This window comes from Arachis ipaensis, chromosome B6 (genome assembly GCF_059453495.1).
Source record: "Arachis ipaensis isolate K30076 ecotype BB chromosome B6, ASM5945349v1, whole genome shotgun sequence".
NCBI classification, from domain to species: Eukaryota; Viridiplantae; Streptophyta; class Magnoliopsida; order Fabales; family Fabaceae; genus Arachis; species Arachis ipaensis.
This window is the reverse complement of record NC_142441.1, coordinates 95,217,615-95,243,379: the sequence shown is the minus strand read 5'-3', so window position 1 is coordinate 95,243,379 and position 25,765 is coordinate 95,217,615. Positions and strand designations below refer to the sequence as shown.

The window sequence follows — 25,765 nt, the reverse complement described above, 5'->3', positions numbered from 1 at the left end:
CTTGACTTTAACCGCTCAGTCTCAAGTTTTCACTTGACACCTACACGCCACAAGCACATGGTTAGGGACAGCTTGGTTTAGCCGCTTAGACCAGGATTTTATTCCTTTTAGGCCCTCCTATCCACTGATGCTCAAAGCCTTGGGATCCTTTTTATTGCCCTTGCCTTTTGGTTTTAAGGGTTATTGGCTTTTTTTGCTCTTGCCTATTGGTTTTAAGAGCTTTTGGCTTTTTCTGCTTGCTTTTTCTTTTTCTTTCTATATTTTTTTTCTCTATTTTTTTTTGCCTATTTTTTTTCTGCAAGCTTTGTTCTTTGCTGCTTTTTCTTGCTTCAAGAATCATTTTTATGATTTTTCAGATTATCAAATAACATGCCTCCTTGTCATCATTCTTTCAAGAGCCAACATATTTAACATTCTTAAACAACAACTTCAAAAGATATATGCACTGTTCAAGCATACATTCAGAAAACAAGAAGCATTGTCACCACATCAATATAATTAAACTAAGTTCAAGGATAAATTCAAACTCATGTACTTCTTGTTCTTTTGAATTAAAACATTTTTCATTTAAGAGAGGTGATGGATTCATAGGACATTCATAACTTTAAGACATAGTTACTAACTACTAATGATCATGTAATGAAGACACAAACATAGATAAGCACATAACATAGAAAACGAAAAACAAAAGAAATAAGAACAAGGAATGAATCCACCTTAGTGATGGTGGCGTTTCCTTCTTGAGGAACCAATGATGTCCTTGAGCTCTTCTATGTCTCTTCCTTGTCTTTGTTGCTCCTCCCTCATTGCTTTTTGATCTTCTCTGATTTCATGAAGGATGATGGAGTGCTCTTGATGTTTCACCCTTAGTTGCTTCTAATAATTGTGTGGAAGAAAATGTATCCCCTGAGGTATCTCAGGGATCTCTTGATTTGCAGTCAAATGTTCTACCACTGAGCTATAGACCCTTTTTGGAAGCTTTTGTCTTCCCTTTCCTCTTTCCAGAGGTTTCTCTGGCCTTAGGTGCCATCAATGGTTATGAAAAAAACAAAAAAGCTATGCTTTTACCACACCAAACTTAGAATGTTGCTCGCCCTCGAGCAAAAGAAGAGAGAATAGAAGAATAAGAAGAAGATATGGAGGAGATGGATGGGAGTGTGTATTCGGCCATATGGGTGGGATTGGGTGGGAGAGAGATGTTGAATTTTGAAGGTAGTGGGTGTATGGATGTGAGTGGTAAATGGAAAACAGAAGGGATGATCATGAATGGAAAGAGAGATGATGAGGTAGGTGGGGATCCTGTGGGTTCCAAAGATCCTGAGATGATCCTGTGGGGTCCACAGATCCTGAGGTGTCAAGGCATTTACATCCCTGCACCAATTTAGGCATGTAAAATGCCCTTGCACACAACTCTGGACGTTCAGCGCCAGGTTGGTCCCCATTTTGGGCGTTCAACGCCCCTTTGCTGCCATTTCTGGCGTTGAACGCCAGAACCATGCTTGTTCTGGGCGTTCCGCGCCAGAATGCTGCCCATTCTGGGCGTTCAGCGTCAGAACCATGCTCTGTTCTGGCGTTTGAACGCCAGACAGATGCTCCTCCAGGGTGTGATTTTTCTTCTGCTGTTTTTGATTCCGTTTTTTATTTTTTTGTTTATTTTGTGACTCCACATGATCATGAACCTATAAAGACATATAATTAAGAAAAATATTGTTAGATAAATAAAAATTGGGTTATCTCCCAACAAGCGCTTCTTTAATGTCAATAGCTTGACAGTGGGCTCTCATGGAGCCTCACAAATGTTCAGAGCATTATTGAGACTCTCCAACACCAAACTTAGAGTTTGGCTGTGGGGGCTTGGGTTGACTCTGCTTTGAGAGAAGCTTTTCATGCTTCCTCTCCATGGTTGCAGAGGGAGATCCTTGAGTTTTAAACACAAGGGAGTCCTCATTCCATTGAAGGACTAGTTCACCTCTGTCAACATCAATCACAGCTCTTGCTGTGGCCAGGAAAGGTCTTCCTAGGATGATGGATTCATCCTCTTCCTTTCCAGTATCCAGGACTATGAAATCAGCAGGGATGTAAAGGCCTTCAACCTTTACTAACACGTCCTCTACTTGTCCATATGCCTGTTTTCTTGAATTGTCTGCCATCTCTAATGAGATTTTAGCAGCTTGCACCCCATAGATTCCCAGTTTCTCTATTACAGAGAGGAGCATGAGGTTTATTCCTAAACCAAGGTCACACAGAGCCTTAAAGATCATGGTGCCTATGGTACAGGGTATTATGAACTTTCCAGGATCCTGTCTCTTCTGAGGCAATGTCAGTTGATCCAGATCACTTAGTTCATTGATGAACAAGGGAGGTTCAACTTCCCAAGTATCAATGCCAAACAGTTTGGCATTCAGCTTCATGATTGCACCAAGAAACTTGGCAGTTTGCTCTTCAGTAACATCCTCATTCTCTTCAAAAGAGGAATACTCATCAGAGCTCATGAAGGGCATAAGGAGGTTCAATGGAATCTCTATGGTCTCTAGATGAGCCTCAGAGTCATTTGGTTCCTCAGAAGGAAGCTCCTTATTGGTCATTGGACGTCCCAGGAGGTCTTCCTCCTTGGGATTCACGTCCTCCTCTCCCTCATTGGGTTCGGCCATTTTGCTTATGTCAATGGCCTTGCACTCTCCTTTTGGATTCTCTTCTGTATTGCTTGGGAGAGTACTGGGAGGGATTTCAGTGATCCTTTTACTCAGCTGGCCCACTTGTGCTTCCAAATTTCTAATGGAAGACCTTGTTTCATTCATGAAGCTCATAGTGGCCTTGGATAGATCAGAGACTAGATTTGCTAAATTAGAAGCATTTTGTTCAGAGTTCTCTGTCTGTTGCTGAGTGGATGATAGAAAAGGTTTATTATTGTTAAACCTGTTTCTTCCACCATTATTAAAGCCTTGTTGAGGCTTTTGATCCTTCCATGAGAAATTTGGATGATTTCTCCATGATGAGTTATAGGTGTTTCCATAAGGTTCACCTAAGTAATTCACCTCTGCTATTGCAGGGTTCTCAGGATCATAAGCTTCTTCTTCATAAGAAGCCTCTTGAGTACTGTTGGATGCAGCTTGCATTCCATGCAGACTCTGAGAGATCATATTGACTTGCTGAGTCAATATTTTATTCTGAGCCAATATGGCATTCAGAGTATCAACTTCAAGAACTCCCTTCTTCATAGGCGTCCCATTATTCACAGGATTCCTCTCAGAAGTGTACATGAACTGGTTATTAGCAACCATGTCAATGAGTTCTTGAGCTTCTGCAGGCGTTTTCTTTAGGTGAATGGATCCACCTGCAGAAGTATCCAATGACATCTTTGATAACTCAGATAAACCATCATAGAATATATCCAGGATGGTCCATTCTGAAAGCATGTCAGAAGGACACTTTTTGGTCAACTGTTTGTATCTTTCCCAAGCTTCATAGAGGGATTCACCTTCTTTTTGTCTGAAGGTTTGAACATCAGCTCTAAGCTTGCTCAGCTTTTGAGGAGGAAAGTACTTGGCTAAGAAAGCCGTGACCAGCTTATCCCAAGAGTTCAGGCTGTCTTTGGGTTGAGAATCCAACCATAATCTAGCTCTGTCTCTTACAGCAAAAGGGAAAAGCATGAGCCTGTAGACTTCAGGATCTACTCCATTAGTCTTAACAGTATCACATATCTACAAGAATTCAGTTAAGAACTGAAAAGGATCTTCAGATGGAAGTCCATGAAACTTGCAGTTCTGCTTCATTAGAGAAACTAATTGAGGTTTCAGCTCAAAGTTGTTTGCTCCAATGGCAGGAATGGAGATGCTTCTTCCATGTAAATTGGAATTAGGTGCAGTAAAGTCACCAAGCATCTTCCTTACATTATTATTATTTTCGGCTGTCATCTCCTTTTCCTGTTCGAAAATTTCTGAAAGGTTATCTCTGGATTGTTGTAATTTAGCTTCTCTTAATTTTCTCTTCAGAGTCCTTTCAGGTTCTGGATCTGCTTCCACAAGAATGTTCTTATCCTTGCTCCTGCTCATATGACAAAGAAGAAGGCACAGAAAAATAATAATAATAATAGAGATCCTTTATACCACAGTATAGGGATCCCTGTGTGAGTAGAAGAAGAGGGGGAGACAAAGAGTGTGATGTAAAGAAAGAAACACAACTGTGAGGATGGCAGAGATGTGAGATGAGATGTTAGTAGATGAATAAATAAATAGAATAAGATGAGAGAGAAGGAATTTTCGAAAATAATTTTTGAAAAAGAGTTAGTGATTTTTGAAAATAGTTTTTGAAAAATGTTAGTAATTTTCGAAAATTAAGATTTAAAAATTAAAATAATTAATGAATTAAAAAGAAATTTTTAAAAGGGGGAAGATATTTTCGAAAATGAGAGAGAGAGAGTTAGTTAGGTAGTTTTGAAAAAGTTAAGAAACAAACAAAAAGTTAGTTAGTTAGTTGAAACAAATTTTGAGAAGATAAGAAGTTAGGGGGTTAGAAAAGATATTTTGAAACCAACTTTTTGAAAAAGGTAAGATAAGAAGATATTTTAGAAATTAGTTTTGAAAAAGATTTGATTTTTAAAATCTCAATTAATGACTTGATTCATAAGAAATCACAAGATATGATTCTAGAACTCAAAGTTTGAATCTTTCTTAACAAGCAAGTAACAAACTTCAAATTTTTTGAATCAAAACATTAATTGATTATGTTATTTTCGAAAATTTGATATAAAAATAAGAAAAAGATTTTTGAAAAATATTTTTGAAATTTTCGAAAATAACTAAGAAATTTGAAAAAGATTTGATTTTTGAAAAAGATAAGATTTTCAAATTGAAAATTTGATTTGACTCATAAGAAACAATTTGATTTAAAAATTTTTTAAAAAGTCAATCCAAATTTTCGAATTTGATGAGAGAAAAAGGGAAAGATATTTTTTTGATTTTTGAATTTTTATGATGAGAGAGAAAAACAACAAAAAGACTCAATGCATGAAAATTTTGAATCAAAACCATGAATGCATGCATGAATGATATGAATGTCAAGATGAACACCAAGAACACTTTGAATGTCAAGATGAACATCAAGAACATATTTTTGAAAAATTTTTGATGCAAAGAAAACATGTGAGACACCAAACTTAGAATTCTTTAATGCTTACGCACTAAGAATTCAAGAATGCATATGATAAACATGAAAAGACACAAAACAAAAAATCATCAAGATCAAACAAGAAGACTTACCAAGAACAACTTGAAGATCATGAAGAACACTATGAATGCATGATATTTTCGAAAAATGCAAGATGCATATGCAAGTGACACCAAACTTATGATATGACTCAAGACTCAAACAAGAAACACAAAAATATTTTTGATTTTTATGATTTTCTAATTTTTTTTTTTGGATTTTTCAAAAATTATATGAAAAAGAAAAAATAAGGATTCCAAAATTTTTAACATGAATTCCAGGAATCTTGCATTCTTAGTCTAAAGCTTCAGTCCAGGAATTAGACATGGCTCACTAGCCAGCCAAGCGTTCAATGAAAGCTCCGGTCCAAAACACTAGACATGGCCAATGGCCAGCCAAGCTTCAGCATGTAATTCAGACATGACACGCCTGACATACTCATTCCCAAAGGAATTAGACATGGCTTTACAGCTAGCCAGGCTTCAACATGCTTCATGAAACACTAGAATTCATTCTTAAAAATTTTGAATAAAATTTTTGAAAACATTTTTATATTATTTTCGAAAACAGATGAGAAAATTTTAGAAATATTTTTGAAAATAAAATAAAAAGAAAATTACCTAATCTGAGCAACAAGATGAACCGTCAGTTGTCCATACTCGAACAATCCTCGGCAACGGCGCCAAAAACTTGGTGCCAAGACCACGGTTCACAACTCTGTGTAACTGACCAGCAAGTGCACTGGGTCGTCCAAGTAATACCTTACGTGAGTAAGGGTCGAATCCCACGGAGATTGTTGGTATGAAGCAAGCTATGGTCACCTTATAAATCTCAGTCAGGCAGATATAAAATAGTATGGAGTTTTCGAAATTAATTAATAAAAGTAAAGATAGAAATACTTATGTAAATCATTGGTGAGAGTTTCAGATAAGCGTATAGAGATGCATTCGTCCCTCTGAACCTCTGCTTTCCTGCTATCTTCATCCAATCAGTCTTACTCCTTTCCATGGCTGGCTTTATGTGATACATCACCACTGTCAATGGCTACTTTCGGTCATCTCTCGGGAAAATGATCCAATGCCCTGTCACGGCACGGCTAATCGTCTGGAGGCATCACCCTTGTCAATGGCTTCATCTTATCCTCTCAGTGAAAATGGTCAACGCACCCTGTCACGGCACGACTATTCATCTGTCGGTTCTCGATCATGCTGGAATAGGATTTACTATCCTTTTGCGTCTGTCACTAACGCCCTGCAATCGCGAGTTTGGAGCTCGTCACAGTCATTCATTCATTGAATCCTACTCGGAATACCACAGACAAGGTTTAGACCTTCCGGATTCTCTTGAATGCCGCCATCATTCTAGCTTACGCCACGAAGATTCCGATTAAGAGATCTAAGAGATACTCATTCAATTCTAATGTAGAACGGAGGTGTTTGTCAGGCATGCATTCATAGGGAATGATGATGATTGTCACGTTTATCACATTTAGGTTGAAGTACGAATGAATATCTTAGAAGCGAAAAAAAGATGAATTGAATAGAAAACAGTAGTACTTTGCATTAATCTTTGAGGAACAGCAGAGCTCCACACCTTAATCTATGGAGTGTAGAAACTCTACCGTTAAAAATACATAAGTGAAGGTCCAGGCATGGCCGAGATGGCCAGCCCCCTAAAACGTGATCAATAGTCTCCTAAGATGAACAATGGATTAAAACTGAGACCAAAGATGTCTAATACAATAGTAAAAGGTCCTATTTATAATAAACTAGCTACTAGGGTTTACATGAGTGAGTAATTGATGCATAAATCCACTTCCGGGGCCCACTTGGTGTGTGCTTGGGCTGAGCTTGAGTGTTGCACGTGTAGAGGTCCTTCTTGGAGTTGAACGCCAGCTTTTGTGCCAGTTTGGGCGTTCAACTCTGGTTTTGGCTCCTTTTCTGGCGCTGGACGCCAGATTTGGGCAGAAAGCTGGCGTTGAACGCCAGTTTACGTCATCTATTCTTGGCCAAAGTATGGATTATTATATATTGCTGGAAAGCCCTGGATGTCTACTTTCCAACGCAATTAGAAGCGCGCCATTTAGAGTTCTGTAGCTCCAGAAAATCCACTTTGAGTGCAGGGAGGTCAGAATCCAACAGCATCAGCAGTCCTTCTTCAACCTCTAAATCTGATTTCTGCTCAAGTCCCTCAATTTCAGCCAGAAAATACCTGAAATCCCAGAAAAACGCACAAACTCATAGTAAAGTCCAGAAATGTGAATTTAACATAAAAACTATTGAAAACATCCCTAAAAGTAACTAGATCCTACTAAAAACATACTAAAAACAATGTCAAAAAGCGTATAAATTATCCGCTCATCAACGCCACGTACCAGAAACTGCAGAAAATGCTCCCAGCGATTTCTGAAACCCTTTTTGGCCCAGATCCAAGTACAGAAAGCACAGATTAGAGGTTATAAAGTGGGGGAATGCATCCATTCAGAGATGGCCTTCGATTATTCAGTTTTCATAGTTTAGATGTAGTTTTTAGAGAGAGGTTCTCTCCTCTCTCTTAGATCTTAGGATTAAGATTCCTCTTAAAGGATTTAGGATTTCAACTCTTTATTAGGTTCAATATTCCTTTTATTTCTCTTTTTTACTTTCAGATACTTTTAATGCTCTCATTTAATTACTTATGTTGCCAAATTGGCTTATGAACTCTCTACGTTTAGATTGATTTTCTCTTATTAATGCAATTGAGATATTTTAGATTCATGATTCTTATTTAACTTTTTATATTCTTGGCTTTAATTGATTAACTGGAAGCTCTTGAGTTATCAACTTATCGTGATTGGTTGTTATGTCGACTAATTGACTGGAATTCCACTAACTCTAGTCTTTCCTTAGGAGTTCGCTAGGACTTGAGAAATCTAACTAATTAGTTCACTTGACTTTCTCTTACTTACGTAAAGGTTAACTAAGTGGGATTAACTTCAATTCTCATAGGAGTAACTAGGATAGGACTTCCGAATTTTCATACCTTGCCAATAGTTTATTTTACAGTTATTTATTTATTTTACTTGTCATTTAAATTATTCGTTCCTTACTTTCAAAACCCCCAATTTACAAAACTCATAACCAATAATAAGAACACCTCCCTGCAGTTCCTTGAGAAGACGACCCGAGGTTTAAATACTTCGGTTATCAATTTTAAAGGGGTTTGTTACTTGTGACAACCAAAACGTTTGTACGAAAGGATTTTCTGTTGGTTTAGAAGCTATACTTACAACGCGATTATATTTTTATATTTCTTTACTGATAGAAAGTTCTCTCGTCAGTTCTCATGGAGGTTTCGCATCTCCTAAGTCTTCAACCACTTCCTCTTCTTGGACGATTTCGGCTTTCTCCGCTTGCTCTAGTACAAAATCTAACTCTTCCTTGATGACTTCCATATCTTGATGACTTTCTTCAAGGGTCTCTCCTACCTCCACTTTTTGGGTCTCCTCTTACTTCTCTTGAAGTATGTATGTGTGAACCCGATCTATTACGTCCCTAAGACGATCCCTTCTCTCTTGTTCCATGTCAATAGCAGAATTTGGATCATGTTGCTCTTGGAGTGATGGACATGGGTGAAAAGGAAGTGCACTAGAGCTTGAGGGTTAAGTATTGGGGGTAAAGGATGGATCCATACGGGATATAAGAGCTTGAAGAGTAGAGGTGAGACCGATGAAGGTAGAGATGTGTGTGGTTTGAAGATCCTGTTGCCCTTGACGAATAACACTAAAGGTATCATCTATGGGAGCTTGGGGTGGATAGGAGGGTTTATTTGTTGGGAGAAAGGGTTCATAATGGGAAGGTGATTCTTTTTGGTAAGGATATGGAGATGGTGAATATTGAGGTAGTGGTTCTTGGGGGTAATTATGTTGGAATTGGGGTGGGTCTATGTATTGTTCATATGGTTCATATGGTGGTTGGTTAGGTGGATATGGGTTAGGGTCATATGGAGGTGAATGGTGGAAAGGGGCTTGTGAGTGTGGTGGTTCAAAGCTTTATTGAGGAGGGGATTCATAGGCATATGGTGGGGCTTATTGGTAACTACAAGGGAGTCCACCATATCCATCGTCTTGGTACACGCCTCGGAATTGCTCTTGACCATAGTAATCTGGTGGAGGTTGGTTGTCACGAAAGGGTCCACCATAACCATTGTCTTGGGACACATCGTAGAATGGTTGTTGCTCATGGCACATTGGAGGAGGTTGTTGCCGAAAGGGTTGATCAAATCCTTGAGGCTCCTACCATCTTTGATTGTCCCAACCTTGATGCATATTCTCATTATAGCTTCCATTCTCTACAACATAATTGTGACCAAACTCATAGCCAAAAGGGTGAAAATTTATAGTAACAAAAGAAAGTAAAAACAAAAACTAATAAGAAAATAATGAGAATAAACTCCTAAAACTACAAACAACTAACAAAGAAACGAAAAAGCAAAATTATTCACAATATTCACAATAACCAATAATAAGGCACACATTTGCAAATCCCCGGCAACGGCGTCATTTTGATGATCGGATTTTTGCTAGTAAAGAATTTCACAAATAAATCCTCGTTGCTAGTATAGTTTCTAAACCAACAAAGAATCCTTTCATACAAAAAATTATTTGTCACTAAAGCAAACCCAATAAAATTAAACCGAAGTATTTAAACCTCGGGTCGTCTCTCAAGGAATTGCAGGGAGGTGTATTTATTATTGGATATGGAAAAGTATCTTTTTGGGGTTTTGAATAAGGAACAAGAAAAGTAAATTGCAAGAATTAAATCGATAACTAGAAAAGCTCTTGGTAAGGTATGAGAACTGGACGTCCTATCCTAGTTATCCTTATCAATTATGATGAGAATTGTTCATTGCTCCCACTTAGTTAACCTCTAACTATGAAGGAAAGTCAAGTGGACAAATCAATTTGATTCCTCAAGTCCTAGTCAACTCCTAAGGAAAGACTAGCTTTAGAGGGATCCAAATCAACCAGCAACTTTCAACTATCAATCAACAAAGGAGTTTGATAACTCAAGAGTCTCCAATTACTCTACCAAAGCCAAGAATATTAAAATCTAATCTAAAATCCAACCAAGCATTTTGTCAAACACTTGAAAGGCACAACATAAGGCCATAAAAAAGTAATAGGGAATGTAAAATCTAAAACCAACAATTGCAAGCATCAATGATAACAATTAAAGCAAGAAGCAATAAACATGAAATACCTCAAATTACATTAAATATAAAATCAAATCTAACATGAAGGGTTTATAAACCAAATTGGGAAAATAAATAAACCAACAAGAGAATTCGATAAACTAAAATGCTAGAGCTAATAAGAGTAGAAGAAAACTAAATTAAAACAAAGTAGAATTTTGAAATTAAGAAAAGCTAAACCTAAAATCCTAAAACCTAGAGAGAGGAGAGAGCCTCTCTCTCTAGAAACTACATCTAAAACCTAAAATTTATGTCAATGAAAGTTGTCTTTAATGAATGTGATTCCCCCACTCTGCAGCCCTTAATTTGTGTTTTCTGGGCCGAAAACTGGGTCAAAAGGAGCCCAAAAATCGCCCCCAGCATTTTCTGATGTGTCCAGCACGTGGCTCTGTCACACGTATGCGTCGCCCACGCGTACGTGTCGATTGAACTTTCGCAAGGTCACGCGTGCGTGTGATCCACACGTGCGCGTTGCCTAACAGCATGGAAACTATGGCAAATTATATATCATTTCGAAGCCCCGGATGTTAGCTTTCCAACGCAACTAAAACCGCCTCATTTGGACCTATGTAGCTCAAGTTATGGTCGACTTAGTACAAAGAGGTCAGGCTTGACAACTCAGCAATTCCTTCAATTTCTTGTATTCCTTCCACTTTTGCATGCTTCCTTTCCATTCTCTAAGTCATTCCTGCCCTGTAAACCCTGAAATCACTTAACACACATATCAAGACATCGAATGGTAATAAGAGAGGATTAAACATAGCAAATTTAAGGCCAAAGAAGCATGTTTTCAATCATAGCACAAAATTGGAAAGGATTTGTGAAACCATGCAAATCATATGAATAAGTGTGCAAAGAATTGATAACAACCACTCAATTTAGCACAAGATAAACCATAAAATAGTGGTTTATCAGTCACTCATTCTAGTGTGCTTAAAATACTTTAAATAGAACTTGTAGGTTAAGGCAACCAAACATGTGAAGAAGCATAAAAGCATTCAAGCGAAATCAAGCAATTGTGAATTGGATAATGGATGGACATTGATTGATGTGCAAGGCAACTTTAATGAACAAGATGGAATGTGAAACTTACACATCAAACAATGACACATATTGAAGTTTATTTGCAACACCTAAGTGACATAGAGGTAAAGCACATGGATGCTATGAAATTTAAGAAAGAGAATATAGAAGTGAAAATCAATCACATAGCTAGCATGGTCCACAAAGCTTAGAAAGCTCAAAAATATGTTACTAGGTAAGATTTCGATCCAAGTCCACAATTCCAAAATCTCAATGCATGAAATAGGTGATTCTTAATTAGAACAAGCATCCTAAAAAAAATACATTGATAATGTACAACTGCCTAACGATGGATAATGAATGCATGGCGGCCAAAACATGCAATTCAAAGAGTTAGATGCATGAAGGCAATGTAGCATGTACTTGGTATTCAAAAACATTAAGCATGAAAAGTTCCAAACCAAGTAACCAAATATGACCTCAACAAAGAATCCAACAAGGAATATAAACAAAATTGATGTTAACATAACATCCTATTAGTAGTCAGCAGCAGTAAACAGTAAACAAGATTAGTAATCCAACATTTATAACGGAAAATAAAAGTTAAACAAAAATTAAACTAACTAACTCACTAAAATAAATGGTGTTATATGGTGTTTGGTAGTGTTGGATGATGTTTGAAGGGTGGAAAGAAAAGAAGAGAAGAGAGAGGGAGGAAAGAAATGGAAAGAAGAGAAGAAAAGAAGATGGTTGATGCAAGGCAGCCCACGCGTACGTGTTAGTGACGCGTGCACATGGAGTGGTGAATTGGGAGCGACGCGTACGTGTGAGGCACGCGTGCGCGTCGATGGGTTATTTCGAGAGTGACGCGTACGCGTGAGTTGGCCTGCGCGTTTCGCACAGCGTTCGCGCAGTGCAGGCGCAACTCTCGGGAAAATGGCTTGGAGGTGAAAATTTGCAATCCACGCGTACGCGTGCATGACGCGTGCGCGTGGATGATCGAAAATACTTGGGTCACGCGTACGCGTGAGGCACGCGTACGCGTGGATGGTACTCTGTTTTTCAAAATTTTTCCATGTTTTTGCACCAAACCAAGCATTCCAAACCTCCAAACAGCTACCAAAACACTATAAAACCTTATTTAACCTACTAGACTCCCAAACAAACTCAACAAACTAAACAAAGCGTGAAATTAAACTTATTTTACCAATATTTACAAAAGAGAAAATGAAAAGAGTTTACCATAGTGGGGTGTCTCCCACCTAGCACTTTTGTTTATTGTCCTTAAATTGGACTTATGGGGAGCTCTTCATCAAGGTGGCTTGTGCTTGAATCCATCCTTGAACATTCACCAATGCTTGGATTTTCATTGTGCTTCATCATTCAAAGTTAATAACCCCAAGCTTTGATGGAGTTCCTCACAAATCATGGGCTCCCAAAGTTGATCCTTCTCTTATAATCCGGGATCCCATACTTTGTTTTCACACCTGTCTTGAAGTTGATCATGGTGATCCTCTCCGGGTGGTAGAGAAGCCGAATTCTCATGAAGGCACCAAAAGATCCTCCTAGACCCATCCAATTGAGCACTACACCAATTCATGCTCCTCAATTTCGAGCTTCCAACCATAATGAGCCTAGACTTACAACGCCAACCACTAAATATTCTCCTCTTATGCTTAATTCCACAAAGCACCCTAAGTTGGCCATCCGTTTCGAGCAAACCAAATTCAAGTGATATAATAAAGCTAAGAGTTAGAAGTTTTACCCACTCAAATGAAAGATTAGACGGCTACTCAGGTAGAGCAGTTTCCCAACGGTCTTGATAAAGCATGTTCCACTCCCATCCATCCTCTTCTAGAGGCTTCCACTACTTGGCAAGATTCTTCAAGCTTTGCCTCTTGCCAAGCTTCCTCAAGTTCAAGCTCTTCTCCACCAATGTCTTCAAGCTCTTCCCCATCACTTAAGTCATAGATAGGAGGTTTAGTGAAGTCTACCTCATCATCAATTTAAAGCATAGTGAAGAAGGATTTATCAAGCTCAACAGAATCATATGTTGATACGGAATCATCATATATAGGAGGACTTGTTGATTGCCCAACTTCTTCCAAACCTTCTTCTTGGTAGCTTTCTTCCAATTCCATCTCATCTTCATTGCTCACCAAGGGTATGGAAGGTTGTGAATTTTCTTTTTTAATCTCAATTTCAAGCCCAATGGGAGAGGATTCAATTGTACACAAGAATTCATCAATGATTGAATCCATCCCTTGATTAACCTCTTCCAAGTCTTCAACCATGACATGCTTTGGAGGTTGTATACCTTCTTCAACATCAATATCAAGCTTCTTGGAAGAGGGCTTTTCAACTTGTGATTCTTCTATGTACTCAACATATCCTAAATACCCAACCACTACTTTCTCTTGTTCAATAATCTCTACCTCCTCCTCTTGTTGTACTTCTTGCTTTAACTCCTCTTCATCACCTTGGAGCTTCAAGCCCATTCCCTCACTAAGCTCTTTGAATGCTTCTCCACATTCAACAATGGGAGTGCCGTGATCGCATAGGCTTAGGCGGGATGAGACCATGTTGCTAATGGCTTCCGCTATGATAGCCATCTTGGCTTCTAGCTCCTTAAATGCTTTTTCATGATTCGTACACCTAGCTAGAAGTTCTTGTTGCTCTCGCATTAGGTCTTCTGATGAAGGTGGTGGTGGAAGAGAGGGTTCATTGTTTGAGAAAAAGGCATTGTAGTTGGAAGGTGGTCCATATTGGTGAGAGTCTTGAGATGGTGTGTATGGAAATTGTGGTTCTTGGGAGTATTGGTGTTGGAATAGTGATGGCTCTAGGTATGGTTCATATAGTGGTTGGTATGGTGGATATAGGTTAGGGTCATATGGAGGTGAATGGTGGTATGAGGCTTGTGAATGAGGTTGTTGGGGACTATGTTGAGGGAGAGGGTCATATGTATGTGGTGGTTGTGGTTGACAATCACAATAGGGGTCATCACACACATTAGATTGGTATGCATTAGGATTTGGATTATACCTATAAGGATCCGAAAAGTAGTCATGTTGGGGTGGCGCTTGAACGGCTTGGATGGAATAAAATGCCTTTTGGTCCTTGCCATCTCCGTGAGGAGACTAGTCATATCTCCAAGCACTCTTGTCAAACTTGATTCGGAAGGAGGTTGTTGCCAAGAGGGTTGTCCATAAGCTTGGGGCTCCTCCCACCTTTGATCTCCAAATCCTTGATGCAAATCCTCATTGAAGCTTCCATTTCCTACAACATAGTTTGAACCACACTCATAGCCAAAGTGATGAGAATTCATGGTGATAAAAGAAAACAAAAACAAATTCTAACAAGAAACAAAGAAAACCAAATCCTAAAACTAGCAAAAACTAACAAAGAAGAAAAAGGCAAACATATTCACAATATTTACAATAGCCAATAACATAGCACCATTGCAATTCCTCGGCAACGGCGCCATTTTGATGTTTGGATTTTGTACGGTTTAGAATTTTACAAATAAAATCTCGTTGTAAGTATAGTTCTAAACCGACAAAGAATCCTCACATGCAAAAATATTGGTTTTGTCACAAGTACAAACCCCAATAAGAATTAACCGAAGTGTTTAAACCTCGGGTCGTCTCACAAAGAATTTCAATGAAATGGTCAATTATTGGCTATGAAGGAACAAGGGGTTTGGTTTATAAAAGGCAAGGGAATAAATGACAAGAAAAGTAAATCAAGCAAGTAATTAAAGAAGACAAGTAATAAAGAGAAAGCAAGTAATAAAGAGAGAGACATTCATGGCAAGGATTGAGAATATAGGCTTTCTATCCTAGTCATGAAATGATTAATTCATCTTATTTAGTCAACTCCAACAAATGGAAAAAGGTATCATGTCATCTTCACATAGGGAGAACTTCAAACAAGACTGGTTAATCATATCACAATAATAAACAAGAATTTATCTTATTACGTCATCCCCGACGATGGAAGAAGGTATCATATTATCCTCACACTCAAAAAAAGTCTAATAAGACTAGCTAATCTCAACCCATGAGTCCTAATCAACTCACTAATTGAATTAGAAAGGGATTAGAGTCAATAGGAATCAAACTAGCTAACAACTCTAGATCACCAATCTAAATTGGGCGTTCATGACTCAAGATCACCTAATTACTCTTTCCAAGCCAAGAATGCTCAAAGTCTACTCTAAAGTCCAACCAAGCATTTTGTCACACACTTGGTGGGTGTACAAGGAAAGCATAATAAATTTGCAAGAGTAATAAAATCTACCAACTACCAATTGCAAGGAAAGTAAAATTCACCACTCAAATCAACAATAAAAGAACATCAACATCAAATTTCATTAAAAGAGATCCAAATCCAACATGAGTGCATGAACATAAAAGAGGCATAAAAGTAAAATTAGAAAAAGAGCCAAGAAGAATTGAAGTATTAGAACAAGGAATTGTAGAGAAAACAAGATGAAATCAAGTAATCAAACTTAGATCTAAGAGAAATTAACCTAATTCTAGAGAGAAGAGGGAGCTTCTCTCTCTAGAAAACTAACTAAAGGCTCATCATGACTAACTAAGTGCTCTCCCTTTGCTCAAGCTTGAATTCTGCATGAAATACCCTCAAAAACAAGTTGGATTTGGGCCTGGGCAGCTCAGAAATCGCCCCAACGATTTCACTTTAAGTGAGTCACGTGCCAAGCGTCACGTGACGAACGATTTTTCTATCGGTAAAGAATAAGAGTGATCGCATTGCAAGTATAGATTCTGAACCAACAGAAAATCCTTTCATACAAATGTTTGGTTGTCACAAGTAACAAACCCAATAAAATTTATAAACCGAAGTATTCAAACCTCGGGTCGTCTTCTCAAGGAATTGCAGGGAGGTATGATTTATTATTGGTTATGGAAAACAGTATTTTTGGGTTTTTTAATGTATAAGATAAAAAGGAAGAATAGTAAATGGCAAGAAAGTAAAGTGTAAGGAATTAATTTAAATAAACAATAAAACTCTTGGCAAGGTATAAGAACTAGAAGTCCTATCCTTATCAATTGTGATGAGAATTGGATTTTAATCCCACTTTGTTAACCTCTAACTATGAAGGTAAATCAAGTGGACTAATTAGCTTGATCCTCAAGTCCTAGTCAATCCCTGTGAGAAGACTAGTTTTAGAGAGATCTAGATCAATTAGTAATCTGCCAATTTCAACCACTGCGTTATTTGATAACTCAAGCGTCACCAATTACTTAACCAGAGCAAAAAGGGAAGATAATCTACTCAAATGAAAATAATTTGGATAAATTGAAAGCATTCATAGCATAAATAAAACAATCTTATAACTGAAATAACTCAAATTATATTAAATAGAAAATCAATTGTAACATGGAAAATTTCATGAATTAAATTGAGAAAATAATAAAAAGGGATATTGAACCTGATAAAAAGGGATAATCATGAAAGCGAAAAAAATCCTAAATCCTAATCCTAAAAGAGAGAGAGGAGAGAACCTCTCTCTAAAAACTACATCTAAATCATCAAAAGTAACTAATTGGAGATCTCTCCTTTTGAATGGATGCATTCTCCCACTTTATATCATTTAATCTGTGCTCTCTGAACTAGGATCTGGGCCAAAAAGGGCTTCAGAAATCGCTAGGAGCGTTTTCTGTAATTTTTGGTGCGTGGCGTCTGTCACGCGGCCGCGTGGGTCACGCGGTCGCATCATCTGGAGTTTTCCTTGTCACACGTTCGCTTCGGTCATGCGTCCGCGTCACCTCTGTTCTGCTTGAGGCGCGCGGCCGCGTCAGTCATGCGTCCGCCTCGCTGCCTTTTCGCGCTGGGCATGCGGCCGCGTCGTCCATGCGTTCCCGTCGATGCCAATTTCTACAAAAACTCCATTTTGTGCTTTCCTTCTATTTTTGTATGTTTCCTTTCCATCCTTTAAGTCATTCTTGCCTTAGAAGATCTGAAACTACTTAACACACAAATCACGACATCGAATGGTAATAATGGGTAATTAAAATAATTATTTTTAAAGCATAGGAAACATGTAATTCACATATATCACATAATAAGGAAGGGAAAGTAAAACCATGCAATTTACATGAATAAGTGGGTGAAGGATTGAATAAATCTCTTGAATTGAGCACAATATATATCATAAAATATGGGTTTATCATCACGCGTACGCGTGGGTGACGCGTGCGCGTCGCCGGCCAAAACTCCTACTCACGCGTACGCGTGGGTGACGCGTGCGCGTGGCCCTCAATTCTCCAAAAGCTCATTTCTTTGTGAATTCTCCATTTTGCATGCTTTCTTCTTCATTTCTTCCATCCAATACTTGCCTTATGAACCTGAAATCTCTCAACAAACACATCAAGGCATCGAATGGAATTAAAGTGAATTAAAGTCACCAATTTAAGGGCCTAAAAAGCATGTTTTTACACTTAAGCATAATTTAAGGGAGATTTACAAAACCATGCTATTTCCTTGAATAAATGTGGGAAAAGGTGATAAAATCCCCTAAATTAAGCACAAGATAAACAAAATTGGGGTTTATCACCATGCTGCTCTAAAGTATCTACTCACTAAGCAGGATTCTAAACCCATACTTATAAGATGGGTATTACTCCTGCAAGAGTTTGATATAGAACTTAGAGATAGAAAAGGGATAGAAAATCAGGTGGCTGACCACTTGTCCCGGATTGAACCAGTAGCAGGGACTTCTTCTCCCTCCAATGACATATCCGAATCCTTTCCAGATGAGCAACTCTATGTCATCCGAAAAGTACCTTGGTTTGCAGACATTGCGAATTATAAGGCTATACGGTTCATTCCCAAGGAGTTTACCAGGCAGTAAGCCCGGAAACTCATGCATGATGCAAAATATTACCTATGGGATGAGCCATATCTCTTTAAGAGATTCTCGGATGGAATAATCTGACGCCGTGTGTCTAAAGAAGAGGCACAGAGAATTCTATGGCATTGCCATAACTCTGACTCTGGAGGGCATTTTGGAAGTGAACGGACAACCACTAAGGTGCTCCAAAGTGGCTTTTACTGGCCTATTCTCTTTAAGGATTCTAGAGAGTTTGCTCGTAACTATGATAGTTGCCAAAGAGCTGGCATCCTTCTTCATGGTCATAGTATGCCTCACAAGAAATCCTAGAGATTGAGTTGTTTGACGTATGGGTCATAGATTTCATGGGACCATTCCTGCCTTCATACTCAAACACCTACATCCTTGTGGTAGTAGATTATGTGTCTAAATGGGTTGAAGCAATAGCAACACCCACTAATGACACCAGAGTAATAATGAAGTTCCTCCAAAAGAACATCTTCAGCAGATTTGGTGTCCCTAGGACACTAATCAGTGATGGAGGAACTTATTTCTGCAGCAAACAGCTGGATTCTGTCTTAAGCCGATATGGAGTTTGCCATAAAGTAGCAACACCGTATCATCCCCAAATAAATGGGCAAGCTGAAGTCTCAATTAGAGAACTAAAACGAATCCTAGAGAGGACAATAAGTGCCTCTAGAAAGGATTGGGCTAGAAAGCTTGATGATTCTCTGTGGACATACAGAATAGCTTTCAAAATCCCAATTGGAACTTCACCATATCTGTTAGGTTATGGGAAGTCCTATAATCTGCTAGTGGAACTGGAACACAAAGCCTATTGGGCTACTAGATTCCTCAACCTTGATGCTAAGGCAGCAGGAGAAAAACAGTTGCTCCAACTGAATGAGTTGGATGAATTCCGCTTAGATGCATTTGAAAATGCAAAAATCTATAAATAAAAGGCAAAAAGGTGGCATGACAGGACCGTTTATGATTACTAGAGTATTATCTTACGGGCACATAGAGCTTCAAGGTAAAGAAAAAAGGTTAACTGTCAATGGACAGAGGGTCAAACATTACCTTGAAGGAGATATAGAGCCAGGAGGCTCAACACTGTTACTAAGTTAAGTACAGTGAAGTCCAGCTAAAGACATTAAAGAAGCGCTTGTTGAGAGGCAACCCAATGATTCATTATATGTTATTAATTCTCTAATTACTTCTATTTTAATTATTTTTATTAGTTTTTTATTATGTTTTAAGTTAATTTTAATGTTAGTGATCTTGTACAGTGCTTAAACTGAAACAGAATGATGCAAAACAACAAACAGAATACCGTGGAGTAAGGAGCTTCCTGGCGTTTAAACGCCTACGGAGACAGCAGGCCTGGCATTAAATGCCAGCCAGGAGGCCCTGGCTGGGCGTTTAATGCCCTGAAGGGAGCATAAGCCTGGTGTTTAAATGCCAGCCAAGAGGCCCTGGGCGTTTAAACGCCCAGGAGGGAGCATCAGCCTGGCGTTAAACGCCAGCCAGGATGCCTTGGCTGGGCATTTAATGCCCCACAGGGAGGACTACTCTGGCGTTAATCGCCAGCATGGCAGCACAGAGGTAACTTCAATTTTTCAATCTTATCTTGATTCAACTCATCTTCATCCAATTTAATTTAAAAAATTCTTTAAATTTTATATCAAATTTTGTTCAAATACCTCAATTTCAATTCAATTTCAAAATTAAAACATTTTTTCAAAAAATTTTCAAATCCTTTTCAAAATTTCATATCTTTTACAACTTGTTTCCAAAATCTTTCCAAATCTTTTTTTATCTTGGTCATATCTTTTAAATCTTTTTCATACATCTTATCTTGTCTTTAATGCCTTTTCTCCTCTTTAAATCTTTTTATATCTTTTAAAATTTAACAACTTATCTTTTTTCTTTTATCTTTTTCAAAAATCTCTATCTTTTATTCATGCTTATTTTCGAAAATCCCTCCCCCTCCCTATATATATGTGTGCTGTGCCCTCTCTCCCTCATTCACCACCTTTCATTCGAATTCCCTCTTCTCTTTGCTTTTCTATTCTCTTTTTTAGTTCTTCCTTTCTCATTCTTTGCTCGAGGATGAGCAAATTTTTAAGTTTGGTGTGGCAGGAGCCCTGTTCTCTAATCAAGAATTCAATCCTATGGCTCCAAAAAGTGGCAAGATCGCCCCAAAGAACAAGAAAGAAGGTTCAACAGTTGTTTTCAAATCTATTCGATTCTTCACCAAGCAACATGAGGAACATTATCATAAGATAATGAGCAAAAGGCCAGTAATCCCTGAAGTGGGATTCAACCTTGGAGAAGAAGAATATCCAAAGATCCAAGAGCAGATTCAAAGGAGAGGTTGGGAGATTCTAAGTAATCTTGAGTTAAATGTTGGATACAACATGATCCGGGAATTCTATGCAAATCTATGGGTGACAGATAAGCAAAAGAAAGATAGAACAACCCTCCATACTTTTCACACCATGGTCAGAGGGAAGATCATGTACTTTCACCTGGACAGGGTGAGAGAGATCTTCAAATTACCTCCGCAAAAGGATGACCGTGAGTTATACAATAGAAGGGTTGTAGCCAACCAAAAGCTAGATCAAGTCCTCGAGCACATATGCCTGCCCAGAACTCAATGGATTGAGAATACAAAAGGGGAGCCATGCCAGCTAAAAAGAGCCAACCTCAAGCCTGTTGCTAGAGAATGGCTAGATTTCATTGGGCGTTCTATACTCCCCATAAGTAACTGATGAGTGGATAATTTATACGCTTTTTGGCATTATTTTTAGTATGTTTTTAGTATATTTTAATTAGTTTTTATTATATTTTTATTAGTTTTTAAATAAAAATCACTCTTCTGGATTTTACTATGAGTTTGTGTGTTTTTCTGTGATTTCAGGTATTTTCTGGCTGAAATTGAGGGACCTGAGCAAAAATCTGATTCAGAGGCTGAAAAAGAACTGCAGATGCTGTTGGATTCTGACCTCCCTGCACTCAAAGTGGATTTTCTGGAGCTATAGAAGCCCAATTGGTGCCCTCTCAATTGCGTTGGAAAGTACACATCCTGGGCTTTCCAGCAATATATAATAGTTCATGCTTTGCCCAAGATTTGATGGCCCAAACAGGCATTCCAAGTCAGCTCAAGAATTCTGGCGTTAACTCCAAAACTGGCACAAAAGCTGGAGTTAAACGCCCAAACTGGCACAAAAGCTGGCATTTAACTCCAAGAAAAGTCTCTACACATGGAAGCTTCAATGCTCAGCCCAAGCACACACCAAGTGGGCCCGAAAGAAGATTTCTGCATTAATTACTGATTTCTGTAAACCCTAGGCTACTAGTTCTCTATAAATAGGACCTTTTACTATTGTATTTTCATTTTTGGATCATTTGGGGATCTTTGGACGTTTAGTCCCTAGACCTTGGAGGCTGGCCATTCGGCCATGTTTACACCATTATCACTTTTGTATTTTCAACGGTGGAGTTTCTATACACCATAGATTAAGGTGTGGAGCTCTGCTGTTCTTCATGAATTAATACAAAGTACTATTGTTTTTCTATTCAACTCAAGTATATTTCTTCTCCAAGATATTCATTCGTTCTTCAACTTGATGAATGTGATGATCCGTGATACTCATCATCATTCTCACCTATGAACATGTGCCTGACAACCACCTCTGTTCTACTAGCAATGGCTTGAATGCGTATCTCTTGGGTTTCTAATCTAAGATTGGAACCTTCGTGGTATAGGCTAGAATTATTGGCGGCCATTCCTAAGATCTGGAACGTCTAAACCTTGTCTGTGGTATTCTGAGTAGGATCTGGGAAGGGATGACTGTGACGAGCTTCAAACTCGCGATTGTGGGGCATGTGACAGACGCAAAAGGATCAATGGATCTTATTCCGACATGATCGAGAACCGACAGATGATTAGCCGTACGGTGACAGCACATTTGGAACGTTTTCACTGAGAGGACGGGAAGTAGCCATTGACAATGGTGATGCCCAACATAAAGCTTGCCATGGAAAGGAGTATGAATGATTGGAAGAAGGCAATAGGAAAGCAGAGGTTCAGGAGGAACAAAGCATCTTCATACACTTATTTGAAATTCCAACCAAAGAATTACATAAGTATCTCTATCTTTATTTTATGTTTTATTTATCTTTTAATTATCAAATCTCCATCACCATCTGAATTATCCTGACTGAGATTTACAAGGTGACCATAGCTTGCTTCAAGCCGACAGTCTCCGTGGGATCGACCCTTACACACGTAAGGTATTACTTGGACGACCTAGTGCACTTGCTGGTTAGTTGTGCGAAATTGTGACAAAGTGTGATTCATGTTTAAGAGCTCCAAGTCCTTTGGCACCATTGTTGATGATCACAATTTCGCATACCAAGTTTTTGGCGCCGTTGCCGGGGATTGTTCGAGTTTGGACAACTGACGGTTCATCTTGTTGCTTAGATTAGGTACTTTTCAGAATTTTTAAGAATGAATTCTAGAGTTTCAAGGTGATGTTCTTATCATCATAAAAGCTGATTGATTCTCATCAATTTAGCTGCTGAATGTAATGTCCTGCTGAAGCTTGGCCAAACATGTCTAATCTTTTTAGACTGAAGCTTTAGACTAACATTGCATGATTCCTGGAATTCTTTTAAAAGTTTTGAATCTCTTTATTTTCTTTTCCATATAAGTTTCGAAAATCATAAAAAAATTTATAAAACCATAAAAATAAAAAATATTTTATGTTTCTTGTTTGAGTCTAGTATCAATTTTTAAGTTTGGTGTCAATTGCATGACTTTCTTCTTCTTGCATTTTTCGAATTTATACATATTGTTCTTCATTGATCTTCAAGTTGTTCTTGATGATTTCATTGCTCTGATCTTTAAATTCTCTTGTTTTGTGTGTTTTGTTGTTTCTCATATGCATTCTCAATTTGTTAGTGTCTCCTATATGAAAATTTTTAAGTTTGGTGTCCTGCATGCATTGTTTATTTGATCTTAGTTGCATTTTTTTATTGTTTCTCATCATCGAAAATTCAAAAATATTTTCAAAACTATGTCTTTTTAAGCTAATAATACAGAGAATTGAAGATTCAGAACATTCAGCAGAGGAATCAAACAGAAAAAGCTGGGCATTCAAAACTCCCAGTGAAGAAGGAAAACTGGCGTTTAAACGCCAGCCAGGATACGTGGCTGGGCGTTTAACGCCCAAAGAGGTAGGATTTTGGGCATTAAATGGGCGTTTAACGCCAGGATGACACTACAGGGAAGATTTTGTTTTTAATTCAATTTTTTTTCAAATCTTCATAATTTCTCAAAATCAAATCTTTTTCAAATCATATCTTTTCAATCATATCTTCTCAAAATCAATTTCTTTCCATTTTTTTTAATTTTCGAAAATCCTTGTTATAATTAAAGATTTACTTCAAAATTTTCAAGTTGTTACTTGCCTATTAAGAAAGGATCAAATTTTAAATTTTAAGAATCATATCTTTTAATTTCTTGTTAGTTAAGTAATCAACTTTAATTTTAAAACTTTCTCTTTTTAATTTGATCTTCAATCATATCTTCTCAATCATATCTTCTCAATCACATCTTTTTCAAAATTAACTCTCAATCATATCTTTTTAATTTCTAATTTCGAAATCTTTTTCAAAAATCACTTAACTTCTTTCCCAATCTTAATTTTCCAAAATCTCAATCAAATTTTCAAATTTCTTTTAATTATTTCAAAATCTTTTTACTTTATTTTCGAAAATTCTTCCCCTCTTCTCACATCCTTCTATTTAAAGGACTAACACTCTTCCTCAAGGTGCAATTCGAACTCCCTCCTTCTTTATATATTCGAATTCTCTTCCATCTACCTCCTCCTTTTATTCTTCTTTTCCTCTGACACCTCAAGGAATCTCTATACTGTGACATAGAGGATTCCCTATTTTCTTGTTCTCTTCTCTTTTATATGAGTAGGAACAAAGATAAAGGCATACTTGTTCAAGCTGATCCTGAACCTGAAAGGACCTTGAAGAGAAAAATAAGAGAAGCTAAAGCACAATTCTCTCTAGAGGGCCTAACAGAGCTCTTCAAGGAAGAAGAAACCATGGTAGCCGAAAACAACAATGCCAACAATGCAAAGAAGGTGCTTGGTGACTTTACTGCACCTACTCCCGATTTCTATGGGAGAAGCATCTCAATCCCTATCATTGGAGCAAACAACTTTGAGCTTAAGCCTCAATTAGTTTCTCTAATGCAACAGAATTGCAAGTTTCATGGACTTCCATTGGAAGATCCTCATCAGTTCTTAGCTGAATTCATGCAAATCTGTGACACTGTCAAGACCAATGGAGTTGACCCTGAAGTCTACAGACTTATGCTTTTTCCTTTTGCTGTAAGAGACAGAGCTAGGACATGGTTGGACTCACAACCTAAAGAAAGCCTGAACTCTTGGGAAAAGCTAGTCAATGCCTTCTTGGCAAAGTTCTTTCCACCTCAAAAATTGAGCAAGCTTAGAGTGGAAGTCCAAACCTTCAGACAGAAGGAAGGTGAATCCCTCTATGAAGCTTGGAAAAGATACAAGCAATTAATCAGAAGATGTCCTTCTGACATGCTTTCTGAATGGAGCATCATAGGAATTTTCTATGATGGTCTGTCTGAACTATCCAAGATGTCATTGGATAGCTCTGCTGGAGGATCTCTTCATCTGAAGAATACGCCTGCAGAAGCACAGGAACTCATTGAAATGGTTGCAAATAACCAATTTATGTACACTTCTGAAAGGAATCCTGTGAATAATGGGATAGCTCAGAAGAAAGGAGTTCTTGAGATTGATACTCTGAATGCCATATTGGCTCAGAATAAAATATTGACCCAACAAGTCAATATGATTTCTCAGAGTCTGTCTGGAATGCAAGCAGCAACAGGCAGTACTAAGGAAGCTTCCTCTGAAGAAGAAGCTTATGATCCTGAGAACCCAGCAATGGAAGAGGTGAATTACATGGGAGAACCCTATGGAAACACCTATAACCCTTCATGGAGAAATCATCCAAATCTCTCATGGAAGGATCAACAGAGACCTCAACAAGGTTTCAACAACAATAATGGTGGAAGAAACAGGTTTAGCAATAGCAAGCCTTTTCCATCACCTTCTCAGCAACAGGCAGAGAATTCTAAGCAAAGCCACTCTGACTTAGCAACCATTGTCTCTGATCTAATCAAAACCACTCAAAGTTTCATGACTGAAACAAGGTCCTCCATTAGAAATTTGGAGGCACAAGTGGGTCAACTGAGTAAGAAAATTACTGAACTCTCTCCTAGTACTCTCCCAAGCAATACAGAAGAGAATCCAAAGAGAGAGTGCAAGGCCATAAACACGTCTCACATGGTCAAACCTAGAGAGGAGGAAGAGGCAGTGATCTCCACTGAGG

General features: G+C 38.1%; 2 non-coding genes across 2 annotated transcripts; one reads left to right on the top strand and one right to left on the bottom strand.

Moving 5' to 3' along the window:
* Positions 1-3,410: 3,410 nt before the first annotated feature.
* On the top strand, positions 3,411-3,518 carry LOC148561860 (small nucleolar RNA R71). Its single transcript, XR_015887668.1, has one exon. It is a non-coding gene; the product is annotated as a small nucleolar RNA R71 (small nucleolar RNA).
* A 21,325-nt stretch (positions 3,519-24,843) lies between these two features.
* On the bottom strand, positions 24,844-24,951 carry LOC148561859 (small nucleolar RNA R71). The gene has a single exon (XR_015887937.1). It is a non-coding gene; the product is annotated as a small nucleolar RNA R71 (small nucleolar RNA).
* Positions 24,952-25,765: the final 814 nt, after the last annotated feature.